General features: G+C 50.8%; 1 protein-coding gene across 1 annotated transcript in view; it reads right to left on the bottom strand.

Annotated features, from left to right (window-relative positions):
* Positions 1-13,892, bottom strand: part of tmem8b (transmembrane protein 8B) — a gene marked incomplete in the record, with an annotated part of 251,384 nt that overhangs the window by 198,755 nt on the left and 38,737 nt on the right.

Here is a 13,892-nt window from a genome sequence, read left to right as displayed (position 1 = left end):
TCTGCTTGGGGTCCACAGTCAGCACACAGCTTCAGTCTTCTCTTTCTGCTTGGGGTCCACAGTCACCACACAGCTTCAGTCTTCTCTTTCTGCTTGGGGTCCACAGTCAGCACACAGCTTCAGTCTTCTCTTTCTGCTTGGGGTCCAGAATCACCACACAGCTTCAGTCTTCTCTTTCGGCTTGGGGTCCACAGTCACCACACAGCTTCAGTCTTCTCTTTCTGCTTGGGGTCCACAGTCACCACACAGCTTCAGTCTTGTCTTTCTGCTTGGGGTCCACAGTCACCACACAGCTTCAGTCTTGTCTTTCTGCTTAGGGTCCACAGTCAGCACACAGCTTCAGTCTTCTCTTTCTGCTTGGGGTCCACAGTCAGCACACAGCTTCAGTCTTGTCTTTCTGCTTGGGGTCCACAGTCACCACACAGCTTCAGTCTTGTCTTTCTGCTTGGCGTCCACAGTCACCACACAGCTTCAGTCTTGTCTTTCTGCTTGGGGTCCACAGTCACCACACAGCTTCAGTCTTCTCTATCTGCTTGGGGTCCACAGTCACCACACACCTTCAGTCTTCTCTTTCTGCTTGGGGTCCACAGTCAGCACACAGCTTCAGTCTTCTCTTTCTGCTTGGGGTCCACAGTCAGCACACAGCTTCAGTCTTCTCTTTCTGCTTGGGGTCCACAGTCACCACACAGCTTCCGTCTTCTCTTTCTGCTTGGGGTCCACAGTCACCACACAGCTTCCGTCTTCTCTTTCTGCTTGGGGTCCACAGTCAGCACACAGCTTCAGTCTTCTCTTTCTGCTTGGGGTCCACAGTCACCACACAGTTTCAGTCTTGTCTTTCTGCTTGGGGTCCACAGTCACCACACAGCTTCAGTCTTGTCTTTCTGCTTGGGGTCCACAGTCACCACACAGCTTCAGTTTTGTCTTTCTGCTTGGGGTCCACAGTCACCACACAGCTTCAGTCTTCTCTTTCTGCTTGGGGTCCACAGTCACCACACAGCTTCAGTCTTGTCTTTCTGCTTGGGGTCCACAGTCACCACACAGCTTCAGTCTTCTCTTTCTGCTTGGGGTCCACAGTCAGCACACAGCTTCAGTCTTGTCTTTCTGCTTGGGGTCCACAGTCACCACACAGCTTCAGTCTTGTCTTTCTGCTTGGGGTCCACAGTCACCACACAGTTTCAGTCTTGTCTTTCTGCTTGGGGTCCACAGTCACCACACAGCTTCAGTCTTGTCTTTCTGCTTGGGGTCCACAGTCACCACACAGCTTCAGTCTTGTCTTCCTGCTTGGGGTCCACAGTCACCACACAGCTTCAGTCTTGTCTTTCTGCTTGGGGTCCACAGTCACCACACAGCTTCAGTCTTCTCTTTCTGCTTGGGGTCCACAGTCAGCACACAGCTTCAGTCTTCTCTTTCTGCTTGGGGTCCACAGTCACCACACAGCTTCAGTCTTGTCTTTCTGCTTGGGGTCCACAGTCACCACACAGCTTCAGTCTTGTCTTTCTGCTTGGGGTCCACAGTCACCACACAGCTTCAGTCTTCTCTTTCTGCTTGGGGTCCACAGTCACCACACAGCTTCAGTCTTCTCTTTCTGCTTGGGGTCCACAGTCAGCACACAGCTTCAGTCTTCTCTTTCTGCTTGGGGTCCACAGTCAGCACACAGCCTCAGTCTTCTCTTTCTGCTTGGGGTCCACAGTCAGCACACAGCTTCAGTCTTCTCTTTCTGCTTGGGGTCCACAGTCACCACACAGCTTCAGTCTTCTCTTTCTGCTTGGGGTCCACAGTCACCACACAGCTTCAGTCTTCTCTTTCTGCTTGGGGTCCACAGTCACCACACAGCTTCAGTCTTGTCTTTCTGCTTGGGGTCCACAGTCACCACACAGCTTCAGTCTTGTCTTTCTGCTTGGGGTCCACAGTCACCACACAGCTTCAGTCTTGTCTTTCTGCTTGGGGTCCACAGTCACCACACAGCTTCAGTCTTGTCTTTCTGCTTGGGGTCCACAGTCACCACACAGCTTCAGTCTTGTCTTTCTGCTTGGGGTCCACAGTCACCACACAGCTTCAGTCTTCTCTTTCTGCTTGGGGTCCACAGTCACCACACAGCTTCAGTCTTCTCTTTCTGCTTGGGGTCCACAGTCAGCACACAGCTTCAGTCTTCTCTTTCTGCTTGGGGTCCACAGTCACCACACAGCTTCAGTCTTGTCTTTCTGCTTGGGGTCCACAGTCACCACACAGCTTCAGTCTTGTCTTTCTGCTTGGGGTCCACAGTCACCACACAGCTTCAGTCTTCTCTTTCTGCTTGGGGTCCACAGTCACCACACAGCTTCAGTCTTCTCTTTCTGCTTGGGGTCCACAGTCAGCACACAGCTTCAGTCTTCTCTTTCTGCTTGGGGTCCACAGTCAGCACACAGCTTCAGTCTTCTCTTTCTGCTTGGGGTCCACAGTCACCACACAGCTTCAGTCTTCTCTTTCTGCTTGGGGTCCACAATCACCACACAGCTTCAGTCTTCTCTTTCGGCTTGCGGTCCACAGTCACCACACAGCTTCAGTCTTGTCTTTCTGCTTGGGGTCCACAGTCACCACACAGCTTCAGTCTTGTCTTTCTGCTTGGGCTCCACAGTCACCACACAGCTTCAGTCTTGTCTTTCTGCTTAGGGTCCACAGTCACCACACAGCTTCAGTCTTGTCTTTCTGCTTGGGGTCCACAGTCAGCACACAGCTTCAGTCTTCTCTTTCTGCTTGGGGTCCACAGTCACCACACAGCTTCAGTCTTGTCTTTCTGCTTGGGGTCCACAGTCACCACACAGCTTCAGTCTTCTCTTTCTGCTTGGGGTCCACAGTCAGCACACAGCTTCAGTCTTCTCTTTCTGCTTGGGGTCCACAGTCAGCACACAGCTTCAGTCTTCTCTTTCTGCTTGGGGTCCACAGTCACCACACAGCTTCAGTCTTCTCTTTCTGCTTGGGGTCCACAGTCACCACACAGTTTCAGTCTTGTCTTTCTGCTTGGGGTCCACAGTCACCACACAGCTTCAGTCTTGTCTTTCTGCTTGGGGTCCACAGTCACCACACAGCTTCAGTCTTGTCTTTCTGCTTGGGGTCCACAGTCACCACACAGCTTCAGTCTTCTCTTTCTGCTTGGGGTCCACAGTCACCACACAGCTTCAGTCTTCTCTTTCTGCTTGGGGTCCACAGTCACCACACAGCTTCAGTCTTGTCTTTCTGCTTGGGGTCCACAGTCACCACACAGCTTCAGTCTTGTCTTTCTGCTTAGGGTCCACAGTCAGCACACAGCTTCAGTCTTCTCTTTCTGCTTGGGGTCCACAGTCAGCACAAAGCTTCAGTCTTGTCTTTCTGCTTGGGGTCCACAGTCACCACACAGCTTCAGTCTTGTCTTTCTGCTTGGCGTCCACAGTCACCACACAGCTTCAGTCTTGTCTTTCTGCTTGGGGTCCACAGTCACCACACAGCTTCAGTCTTCTCTTTCTGCTTGGGGTCCACAGTCAGCACACAGCTTCAGTCTTCTCTTTCTGCTTGGGGTCCACAGTCAGCACACAGCTTCAGTCTTCTCTTTCTGCTTGGGGTCCACAGTCACCACACAGCTTCAGTCTTCTCTTTCTGCTTGGGGTCCACAGTCAGCACACAGCTTCAGTCTTCTCTTTCTGCTTGGGGTCCACAGTCAGCACACAGCTTCAGTCTTCTCTTTCTGCTTGGGGTCCACAGTCACCACACAGCTTCAGTCTTCTCTTTCTGCTTGGGGTCCACAGTCAGCACACAGCTTCAGTCTTCTCTTTCTGCTTGGGGTCCACAGTCAGCACACAGCTTCAGTCTTCTCTTTCTGCTTGGGGGTCCACAGTCACCACACAGCTTCAGTCTTCTCTTTCTGCTTGGGGTCCACAATCACCACACAGCTTCAGTCTTCTCTTTCGGCTTGCGGTCCACAGTCACCACACAGCTTCAGTCTTGTCTTTCTGCTTGGGGTCCACAGTCACCACACAGCTTCAGTCTTGTCTTTCTGCTTGGGCTCCACAGTCACCACACAGCTTCAGTCTTGTCTTTCTGCTTAGGGTCCACAGTCACCACACAGCTTCAGTCTTGTCTTTCTGCTTGGGGTCCACAGTCAGCACACAGCTTCAGTCTTCTCTTTCTGCTTGGGGTCCACAGTCACCACACAGCTTCAGTCTTGTCTTTCTGCTTGGGGTCCACAGTCACCACACAGCTTCAGTCTTCTCTTTCTGCTTGGGGTCCACAGTCAGCACACAGCTTCAGTCTTCTCTTTCTGCTTGGGGTCCACAGTCAGCACACAGCTTCAGTCTTCTCTTTCTGCTTGGGGTCCACAGTCACCACACAGCTTCAGTCTTCTCTTTCTGCTTGGGGTCCACAGTCACCACACAGTTTCAGTCTTGTCTTTCTGCTTGGGGTCCACAGTCACCACACAGCTTCAGTCTTGTCTTTCTGCTTGGGGTCCACAGTCACCACACAGCTTCAGTCTTGTCTTTCTGCTTGGGGTCCACAGTCACCACACAGCTTCAGTCTTCTCTTTCTGCTTGGGGTCCACAGTCACCACACAGCTTCAGTCTTCTCTTTCTGCTTGGGGTCCACAGTCACCACACAGCTTCAGTCTTGTCTTTCTGCTTGGGGTCCACAGTCACCACACAGCTTCAGTCTTGTCTTTCTGCTTAGGGTCCACAGTCAGCACACAGCTTCAGTCTTCTCTTTCTGCTTGGGGTCCACAGTCAGCACAAAGCTTCAGTCTTGTCTTTCTGCTTGGGGTCCACAGTCACCACACAGCTTCAGTCTTGTCTTTCTGCTTGGCGTCCACAGTCACCACACAGCTTCAGTCTTGTCTTTCTGCTTGGGGTCCACAGTCACCACACAGCTTCAGTCTTCTCTTTCTGCTTGGGGTCCACAGTCAGCACACAGCTTCAGTCTTCTCTTTCTGCTTGGGGTCCACAGTCAGCACACAGCTTCAGTCTTCTCTTTCTGCTTGGGGTCCACAGTCACCACACAGCTTCCGTCTTCTCTTTCTGCTTGGGGTCCACAGTCACCACACAGCTTCCGTCTTCTCTTTCTGCTTGGGGTCCACAGTCAGCACACAGCTTCAGTCTTCTCTTTCTGCTTGGGGTCCACAGTCACCACACAGTTTCAGTCTTGTCTTTCTGCTTGGGGTCCACAGTCACCACACAGCTTCAGTCTTGTCTTTCTGCTTGGGGTCCACAGTCACCACACAGCTTCAGTCTTGTCTTTCTGCTTGGGGTCCACAGTCACCACACAGCTTCAGTCTTCTCTTTCTTCTTGGGGTCCACAGTCACCACACAGCTTCAGTCTTGTCTTTCTGCTTGGGGTCCACAGTCACCACACAGCTTCAGTCTTCTCTTTCTGCTTGGGGTCCACAGTCAGCACACAGCTTCAGTCTTCTCTTTCTGCTTGGGGTCCACAGTCACCACACAGCTTCAGTCTTGTCTTTCTGCTTGGGGTCCACAGTCACCACACAGCTTCAGTCTTGTCTTTCTGCTTGGGGTCCACAGTCACCACACAGCTTCAGTCTTCTCTTTCTGCTTGGGGTCCACAGTCACCACACAGCTTCAGTCTTCTCTTTCTGCTTGGGGTCCACAGTCACCACACAGCTTCAGTCTTATCTTTCTGCTTGGGGTCCACAGTCAGCACACAGCTTCAGTCTTCTCTTTCTGCTTGGGGTCCACAGTCAGCACACAGCTTCAGTCTTCTCTTTCTGCTTGGGGTCCACAGTCAGCACACAGCTTCAGTCTTGTCTTTCTGCTTAGGGTCCACAGTCAGCACACAGCTTCAGTCTTCTCTTTCTGCTTGGGGTCCACAGTCAGCACACAGCTTCAGTCTTGTCTTTCTGCTTGGGGTCCACAGTCACCACACAGCTTCAGTCTTGTCTTTCTGCTTGGGGTCCACAGTCACCACACAGCTTCAGTCTTCTCTTTCTGCTTGGGGTCCACAGTCAGCACACAGCTTCAGTCTTCTCTTTCTGCTTGGGGTCCACAGTCAGCACACAGCTTCAGTCTTGTCTTTCTGCTTGGGGTCCACAGTCAGCACACAGCTTCAGTCTTCTCTTTCTGCTTGGGGTCCACAGTCACCACACAGCTTCAGTCTTCTCTTTCTGCTTGGGGTCCACAGTCACCACACAGTTTCAGTCTTGTCTTTCTGCTTGGGGTCCACAGTCACCACACAGCTTCAGTCTTGTCTTTCTGCTTGGGGTCCACAGTCACCACACAGCTTCAGTCTTGTCTTTCTGCTTGGGGTCCACAGTCACCACACAGCTTCAGTCTTCTCTTTCTGCTTGGGGTCCACAGTCACCACACAGCTTCAGTCTTGTCTTTCTGCTTGGGGTCCACAGTCACCACACAGCTTCAGTCTTCTCTTTCTGCTTGGGGTCCACAGTCAGCACACAGCTTCAGTCTTCTCTTTCTGCTTGGGGTCCACAGTCACCACACAGCTTCAGTCTTGTCTTTCTGCTTGGGGTCCACAGTCACCACACAGCTTCAGTCTTGTCTTTCTGCTTGGGGTCCACAGTCACCACACAGCTTCAGTCTTCTCTTTCTGCTTGGGGTCCACAGTCAGCACACAGCTTCAGTCTTCTCTTTCTGCTTGGGGTCCACAGTCAGCACACAGCTTCAGTCTTCTCTTTCTGCTTGGGGTCCACAGTCAGCACACAGCTTCAGTCTTCTCTTTCTGCTTGGGGTCCACAGTCAGCACACAGCTTCAGTCTTCTCTTTCTGCTTGGGGTCCACAGTCAGCACACAGCTTCAGTCTTCTCTTTCTGCTTGGGGTCCACAGTCACCACACAGCTTCAGTCTTCTCTTTCTGCTTGGGGTCCACAATCACCACACAGCTTCAGTCTTCTCTTTCTGCTTGGGGTCCACAGTCACCACACAGCTTCAGTCTTGTCTTTCTGCTTGGGGTCCACAGTCAGCACACAGCTTCAGTCTTCTCTTTCTGCTTGGGGTCCACAGTCACCACACAGTTTCAGTCTTGTCTTTCTGCTTGGGGTCCACAGTCACCACACAGCTTCAGTCTTGTCTTTCTGCTTGGGGTCCACAGTCACCACACAGCTTCAGTCTTCTCTTTCTGCTTGGGGTCCACAGTCACCACACAGCTTCAGTCTTCTCTTTCTGCTTGGGGTCCACAGTCAGCACACAGCTTCAGTCTTCTCTTTCTGCTTGGGGTCCACAGTCACCACACAGCTTCCGTCTTCTCTTTCTGCTTGGGGTCCACAGTCACCACACAGCTTCAGTCTTGTCTTTCTGCTTGGGGTCCACAGTCAGCACACAGCTTCAGTCTTGTCTTTCTGCTTGGGGTCCACAGTCACCACACAGCTTCAGTCTTGTCTTTCTGCTTGGGGTCCACAGTCACCACACAGTTTCAGTCTTGTCTTTCTGCTTGGGGTCCACAGTCACCACACAGCTTCAGTCTTGTCTTTCTGCTTGGGGTCCACAGTCACCACACAGCTTCAGTCTTGTCTTTCTGCTTGGGGTCCACAGTCAGCACACAGCTTCAGTCTTGTCTTTCTGCTTGGGGTCCACAGTCAGCACACAGCTTCAGTCTTGTCTTTCTGCTTGGGGTCCACAGTCAGCACACATCTTCAGTCTTGTCTTTCTGCTTGGGGTCCACAGTCAGCACACAGCTTCAGTCTTGTCTTTCTGCTTGGGGTCCACAGTCACCACACAGCTTCAGTCTTGTCTTTCTGCTTGGGGTCCACAGTCACCACACAGCTTCAGTCTTGTCTTTCTGCTTGGGGTCCACAGTCAGCACACAGCTTCAGTCTTCTCTTTCTGCTTGGGGTCCACAGTCACCACACAGCTTCAGTCTTGTCTTTCTGCTTGGCGTCCACAGTCACCACACAGCTTCAGTCTTGTCTTTCTGCTTGGGGTCCACAGTCACCACACAGCTTCAGTCTTCTCTATCTGCTTGGGGTCCACAGTCACCACACAGCTTCAGTCTTCTCTTTCTGCTTGGGGTCCACAGTCACCACACAGCTTCCGTCTTCTCTTTCTGCTTGGGGTCCACAGTCACCACACAGCTTCAGTCTTCTCTTTCTGCTTGGGGTCCACAGTCAGCACACAGCTTCAGTCTTGTCTTTCTGCTTGGGGTCCACAGTCACCACACAGCTTCAGTCTTGTCTTTCTGCTTGGGGTCCACAGTCACCACACAGCTTCAGTCTTCTCTTTCTGCTTGGGGTCCACAGTCAGCACACAGCTTCAGTCTTCTCTTTCTGCTTGGGGTCCACAGTCACCACACAGCTTCAGTCTTCTCTTTCTGCTTGGGGTCCACAGTCACCACACAGTTTCAGTCTTGTCTTTCTGCTTGGGGTCCACAGTCACCACACAGCTTCAGTCTTCTCTTTCTGCTTGGGGTCCACAGTCAGCACACAGCTTCAGTCTTCTCTTTCTGCTTGGGGTCCACAGTCACCACACAGCTTCAGTCTTGTCTTTCTGCTTGGGGTCCACAGTCACCACACAGCTTCAGTCTTGTCTTTCTGCTTGGGGTCCACAGTCACCACACAGCTTCAGTCTTCTCTTTCTGCTTGGGGTCCACAGTCACCACACAGCTTCAGTCTTCTCTTTCTGCTTGGGGTCCACAGTCAGCACACAGCTTCAGTCTTCTCTTTCTGCTTGGGGTCCACAGTCAGCACACAGCTTCAGTCTTCTCTTTCTGCTTGGGGTCCACAGTCAGCACACAGCTTCAGTCTTCTCTTTCTGCTTGGGGTCCACAGTCAGCACACAGCTTCAGTCTTCTCTTTCTGCTTGGGGTCCACAGTCAGCACACAGCTTCAGTCTTCTCTTTCTGCTTGGGGTCCACAGTCACCACACAGCTTCAGTCTTGTCTTTCTGCTTGGGGTCCACAGTCACCACACAGCTTCAGTCTTCTCTTTCTGCTTGGGGTCCACAGTCACCACACAGCTTCAGTCTTCTCTTTCTGCTTGGGGTCCACAGTCAGCACACAGCTTCAGTCTTCTCTTTCTGCTTGGGGTCCACAGTCACCACACAGCTTCAGTCTTCTCTTTCTGCTTGGGGTCCACAGTCACCACACAGCTTCAGTCTTCTCTTTCTGCTTGGGGTCCACAGTCACCACACAGCTTCAGTCTTGTCTTTCTGCTTGGGGTCCACAGTCACCACACAGCTTCAGTCTTGTCTTTCTGCTTGGGGTCCACAGTCAGCACATAGCTTTGGGACTTTATGTGAGGAAGACCCACAAAAAAATTGGTTTCACGGCACACAGTTTTCATACGTCTTGTCGACATGACATGCTAAATGCATGGACTGCACGGATATTCTTCGAAAAAGTGAAATTTGGAAAAAGACCTACACCTCTGAGAGTTATTTGACAAAGGTAAGTGTCATAGAAACTGCAGAATATGCTCTTTCTGATACTATATAGAAATCACAATGTTTTACCTGCATGTGAATCTGAATGAGGATTTGAAGAAGTGATGTTCCTTTCCCAGCATCTGTAAATTATCATCTTCATTAGCATCTTCATGTACAACTGATTTGACAACTGATGGGCCTGATATTGTCAGATCTGCTCCTACTACGCCCTCTGGTGTTCATCCTGTGTCTTCTTGACCTGCAGATACTACCCCCTGTACACCCTCTCCCTCTCCCTCTCCCTCTCTCTCTCTCTCTCTCTCTCCCTCTCTGTGTGATTGTGTGGTTGGAGACAGGTGTGCTGGAGTCAGAGCAGATCCCTACCAGCTGCAACTCGTTCCATAATCAAGACCTCTACAAATACTCAGTCCTGCCACGTCCACTCTGCCAGATTGTAATCTCTGCTCAGTCAGTTCATGATTCTAGCCATTTATGATTATTCAAGATCCTGTTACTCTGCTGTGCCTGTTTCCCTGCCTGACACCGTTTATCCTCTCATTGCAGTTTACCTCTCTGTCTCCTGTTCCACATCTCACCACCCAACTACCTTGCTCTGGATTTTACTCACCCCCACTACCTTGGATTCCCCTCAGGACCTGTTTACCCTGTTCTACTCAGCTAACTCCAACCTCAGTCTCCACATCTGGTTTTTCTGCAACTCATCCGAGCTTCCCCGGACCTGCACTCCATATCTCTCTGTGTAACAATAAATATTTTGGTTCATTCATCCCTGTTTCCTCGTCTGAGTCTGCTCTTGGGTTTTCCTGTGTCGCTCCGCTTAACACACTCATCAGATTGTTGTCAATGTAATCTTGTCTAAAGGCTAACTCGTATGTGTGAAATTAGTTTTGGTTTAGTTTCGATGGACCGGCTGTGCAGGCTGACTAGTATTGTTTGTTTCCCACTCATCAACTTGGATAGAGTCAAGGATATGTTTTGAATCGTTCTAAAGGCATACTACAACACATAGCATGTTGTTTCTCTTACAATACATGTGATTACTAATAGTTACAGTAAATAAAACTGTCCCATAACAGCTTATTTTTACAAAGTGAAACTTAAAATAGAACGGTATCAACTGCAAGGCGTGCGGTCAAATACTGTGCTGCTGATAAATAGGCATAACACAAACGCATCATTACATTGTCTTACTAAATGAAATCAACCTCTTCACACTCCTTACCATTCAGTTAGGCCTACTTTAAATTCAGTTGTGAAATAAGGTGCATTCATCCATTTGTCATTCATTCAGTGAGGGACTCATTAGCGCCTGGCTGGGTACCAACGTTCTACAGGACATTGTCTTGGAGCCTGGCTGGGTACCAACATCCTACAGGACATTGTCTTGGAGCCTGGCTGGGTACCAACGTCCTACAGCACATTGTCTTGGAGCCTGGCTGGGTACCAACGTTCTACAGGACATTGTCTTGGAGCCTGGCTGGGTACCAACGTCCTACAGCACATTGTCTTGGAGCCTGGCTGGGTACCAACATCCTACAGGACATTGTCTTGGAGCCTTGCTGGGTACCAACGTTCTACAGGACATTGTCTTGGAGCCTGGCTGGGTACCAACGTCCTACAGCACATTGTCTTGGAGCCTGGCTGGGTACCAACATCCTACAGGACATTGTCTTGGAGCCTGGCTGGGTACCAACGTCCTACAGCACATTGTCTTGGAGCCTGGCTGGGTACCAACATCCTACAGGACATTGTCTTGGAGCCTGGCTGGGTACCAACGTCCTACAGGACATTGTCTTGGAGCCTGGCTGGGTACCAACGTCCTACAGCACATTGTCTTGGAGCCTGGCTGGGTACCAACATCCTACAGGACATTGTCTTGGAGCCTGGCTGGGTACCAACATCCTACAGCACATTGTCTTGGAGCCTGGCTGGGTACCAACATCCTACAGCACATTGTCTTGGAGCCTGGCTGGGTACCAACATCCTACAGGACATTGTCTTGGAGCCTGGCTGGGTACCAACGTTCTACAGCACATTGTCTTGGAGCCTGGCTGGGTACCAACGTTCTACAGCACATTGTCTTGGAGCCTGGCTGGGTACCAACGTTCTACAGCACATTGTCTTGGAGCCTGGCTGGGTACCAACATCCTACAGCACATTGTCTTGGAGCCTGGCTGGGTACCAACGTCCTACAGCACATTGTCTTAGAGCCTGGCTGGATACCAACGTTTCTCCTCTCCTATTAAAGCTGTGTTTTCTCCTCTCTCCTCTTAAAGGTGTGTTTTCTCCTCTCTCTCTCCTCTTAAAGGTGTGTTTTCTCCCCTCTCCTCTTAAAGGTGTGTTTTCTCCCCTCCTCTTAAAGGTGTGTTTTCTCCTCTCTCTCCTCTTAAAGGTGTGTTTTCTCCTCTCTCTCTCCTCTTAAAGGTGTGTTTTCTCCCCTCTCCTCTTAAAGGTGTGTTTTCTCCTCTCTCCTCTTAAAGGTGTGTTTTCTACCCTCTCCTCTTAAAGGTGTGTTTTCTCCCCTCTCCTCTTAAAGGTGTGTTTTCTCCCCTCTCCTCTTAAAGGTGTGTTTTCTACCCTCTCCTCTTAAAGGTGTGTTTTCTCCTCTCTCTCTCCTCTTAAAGGTGTGTTTTCTACCCTCTCCTCTTAAAGGTGTGTTTTCTCCTCTCCTCTTAAAGGTGTGTTTTCTCCTCTCTCTCTCCTCTTAAAGGAGTGTTTTCTCCCCTCTCCTCTTAAAGGTGTGTTTTCTCCCCTCTCCTCTTAAAGGTGTGTTTTCTCCCCTCTCCTCTTAAAGGTGTGTTTTCTCCCCTCTCTCTCCTCTTAAAGGTGTGTTTTCTCCCCTCTCCTCTTAAAGGTGTGTTTTCTCCCCTCTCCTCTTAAAGGTGTGTTTTCTCCCCTCTCTCTCCTCTTAAAGGTGTGTTTTCTCCCCTCTCATCTTAAAGGTGGGTTTTATCCCCCAGGGAATGTTTGGTTGGTTGGCCTCAGCCTGGGCCTCGTTTCCCTGACAGGTAATAACTCAAGCTGCTGCTTTCCCTCTCCCCCCCTCCTTCCCTACCTCCCCCCCACCTTCTACCTCTCCATCCCTCTTTCTACCCCTCACTCCCCACCTTTCCCCACCTCTCCCCACCTCTCCCTCTCTCTCTCTCTCTCTCTCTCTCTCTCTCTCTCTCTCTCTCTCCCCACCTCTCCCTCCGTCTCCCCACCTCTCCCTCACTCCCTACCTCTCCCTCTCTCTCCCCACCTCTCCCTCCGTCTCCCCACCTCTCCCTCCGTCTCCCCACCTCTCCCTCCCTCTCCCCTTCACTCCCTACCTCTTCCCTCACTCCCTACCTCTCCCTCTTTCTTCCCCTCACTGTGGATTTTCATCCCAATTGGGAGGAGGCTGTGACCTCTACTGTTTCTGTGCCGTATTGTATTATTTTAAAGAGACACCTATTTATCAGAGTTAGATCAGAGAGGAGCCCAAGGCCAGTAGAAGTGATGTTGACAACAAACAGACCAAGGCGGTGTCCCAAATGGCACCCTCACAGGGCTCTGGTAGTAGTATACTACATAGGGGACAGGGTGCCGTTTGGGAGGTAGACCAACCCACAGGCATAGTAGCAGAGTGGCTGATTACAGGAGCTAGCTGTACAGTGTCTGTCTGGGGGGGGATTCTGTTCAAGATTGACTTGTTCTGTCTGGGGGGGATTCAGTACAAGATTGACATGTTCTGTCTGGGGGGGGGGATTCAGTTCAGGATTCACTGACTTGTTCTGTCTGGGGGGGGATTCAGTTCAGGATTCACTGACTTGTTCTGTCTGGGGGGGATTCAGTTCAGGATTCACTGACTTGTTCTGTCTGGGGGGGATTCAGTTCAAGATTCACTGACTTGTTCTGTCTGGGGGGGGATTCAGTTCAAGATTCACTGACTTGTTCTGTTCTAAAGCATCTCAGAAAGCTTGTTCATTATAATTCCTTCATCAACCTTCCCTTCACAGTGTCTCTCAGATTGCCAATCATGCCCAGCGTGTATGTGTGCCTGCCTGTCTGCCTGCCTGTCTGTCTGTGTGATGTCTGAGACGGAGCCTGTAATTGGTTGTGTGATCGTCCAACTGTGTCGCTGTGTGTTGTCATAAAGTGTAACACGGCCAGTCAATTCCTCCGCGGCCTTGTTAGCGAACCACAGACAGACAGGGCTGCCAGTAAACTGATATGGAGCTGTGATCTTTGCACAATAGATCTGTTATCTATGGTGCTGGGGTCTGGGATATCTGTTATCTATGGTGCTGGGGTATCTGTTATCTATGGTGCTGGGGTCTGGGATATCTGTTATCTATGGTGCTGGGGTCTGGGATATCTGTTATCTATGGTGCTGGGGTCTGGGATATCTGTTATCTATGGTGCTGGGGTCTGGGCTGTGGGATACCTGTTATCTATGGTGCTGGGGTCTGGGCTGTGGGATACCTGTTATCTATCTGTTCAAAACTGATGCTACTCTCTGATGGGCGGCACAATGCAAGGAGAAGATGAGGAAAGTGATCTGCATTTGTTTAACTTCTGGTG

This window comes from Salmo trutta, chromosome 9 (genome assembly GCF_901001165.1).
Source record: "Salmo trutta chromosome 9, fSalTru1.1, whole genome shotgun sequence".
Lineage (NCBI taxonomy): Eukaryota > Metazoa > Chordata > Actinopteri > Salmoniformes > Salmonidae > Salmo > Salmo trutta.
This window is presented reverse-complemented; position numbering and strand designations above follow the sequence as displayed.